Source organism: Phyllostomus discolor, chromosome 7 (assembly GCF_004126475.2).
Source record: "Phyllostomus discolor isolate MPI-MPIP mPhyDis1 chromosome 7, mPhyDis1.pri.v3, whole genome shotgun sequence".
Taxonomy (NCBI): Eukaryota; Metazoa; Chordata; class Mammalia; order Chiroptera; family Phyllostomidae; genus Phyllostomus; species Phyllostomus discolor.
Window position 1 is genome coordinate 24160303 of NC_040909.2, and position 2168 is coordinate 24162470.

At 31.9% G+C, this 2168-nt stretch overlaps 1 non-coding gene across 1 annotated transcript; it reads right to left on the reverse strand.

Moving 5' to 3' along the window:
• Positions 1 to 1832: 1832 nt before the first annotated feature.
• Positions 1833 to 1936, reverse strand: LOC114502172. The gene has a single exon (XR_003685024.1). It is a non-coding gene; the product is annotated as a U6 spliceosomal RNA (small nuclear RNA).
• Positions 1937 to 2168: the final 232 nt, after the last annotated feature.

The following is a 2168-nucleotide window of genomic DNA, read 5'->3' on the forward strand; positions in this document are numbered from 1 at the left end:
ATGGCATCCACTAAAGCAATCCTACAGAGGATTGTAGGTGACTGGCAATGCCTTTAAAAGAGCTGGTAGACTGAAAGATCAGCTGTTCATCTTTCTCATAAAATGAAATTAAATTATCCACATGTGCTGACCTGTGCTACAATGACAATTAGTGAACATGAGAATGTGATACACCAGAAAAAAACTTAATCTAATAATAAATGTGAAAATGACTATTTCTTAGAAGACATTTATGCTATGGAGTTTTCTGAAAACAGAAATTTGAAAGTGTTTCCATTATTATATGCTGTTGTTTCAAAAATTATGTAGCCTATAAAAACTTTAATAACTGCACACTTAAGTATCCTAAGAGATTGCTTTAACTTGTTATAAGCTTTCAATAATTTCAGTGGTTGTTAAACCTATATGTTAAAGTTTTTTTAAGTAATAAACCCTTAACAGATGAAAATTTCCTAGTTATTTTTAACAAAAGTACTTACATAATGTTTTGACTATCTTTGAAAGATGAACAGTACAATTTGGAAAGCATAGTCAAAGATTTAGTTTTTCCACTTACATATATTGGATTTACATATTGTTGGAAGAACTTTTTCAACTGTGACAGCCATTAAAACCAAGCATCTAAAACCTGAAAACACAGGTTTTAGAAATTCTACATAACAAAAGGTTACACCAAGTTTTTGAATTGGAATAAAGCATCTGATCACATAGTGATGCAAAACTTAGAATTATGTGCTTATCCAGAACCAGGATAATTCAGCGGCTCAAGGCTCCTAGTCTCCCCCAGTTTCCAAGGTGAAATGTTTCTTCTCCTCTTTCTAGGACCCAGCTCCTAGATTATGGCTGGTTACTCTCATTTATCACTTAGCACGGTGGCCTCCAACTCTTTACCTTCATCAGTGAAAAAAAATTGAGCAAGTACCTACATTTATGTGTTTATAAATTCCCACATGTTCTACTCTTTTGATAAATTATCTATATTATATACCATATACAAAGTAGAAATTTTAAAACATCTAACCAAATTAGATTGGTTATTAGATTTGGTTATTCTTGATTAGATCAAGAATAACCAAATTCTTGCCCAAAATGCATAAATTATGAGGAAACATCAGGCAACTCCAAATAAAAAGAGAACCTGCAATGTGACATTTACTCATCAAAAATGTCAAGGTTATAACAGACAAAGATTTAGAACTATTCCAAGTTGGAGTGACAACTAAATGTAATGCATGATCTTGGCACTAGATCTTGGACCCATGAAGAAAAATTTGCAGAAAATAGGTAAACTTTGAGTGGAATTTATGTGTTAAATGGTAATGTTAGATAAATGTCAATTTCATAATTTTTATTTTTGCATTGTAAATACACTCAAAATATTAAGAGGTTATAAGGCATCATATATACAACTTATTTGGAGCAGTTTAGGAAAAAAACAAAACCCACAGTAATATGTATGCATGTTTGTATGTATGAAGAAAGAGAGAGAGAGCGACAAAGATTTAAAAATGCAAAAATAGATAACACTAACAACTGGAAAATGTATATACAGAACTTTGGATCTTTTCACTACTTTTGTAAGTTTTCTGTAAATCCGAAATTGTCTGAAAAGAAGTAATGTTAAAAATTTGATATAGTCAAAGCAACAAAAAGTCCTTTAAAAAGATGAGACAAAATACTAGTTTTAAAGTATTCCATTTACTCATAATAATGTACTGATTATATTGAAATATTAATAATATTTAACATGAGAATATTAAAAATTAGAGATATTTGTCTTGTCCTTTTCTTTATAAAATTGTTTAGAGGAATAACTTCAGTGATCTCATTACTTTTTTTTTTAACACTATACGAGTTTGCATGTCATCCTCACACAGGAGCTGTGCTAATCTTCTCTATGTCACTCCAACTTTAGTACATGAGCCGCCAAAGACCACAGTGATCTTATTAATATTTTTTAAAATGTCCAGATTATAGACACTGAGGAGGATCCAAGATGGAGGCATAGGTGGTCGCACTGTACCTCCTTGCGCAACCAAAACTAAGGACAACAAGAATTTACAAACAAAAAACAACCAGAACAGAGAAATGAACCCAACAGAAGTCTGAATACCATACATCCAGTTCGGTAAGGAGGGGTGGAATCGGAGGCCTATAGAGAGGGGTCG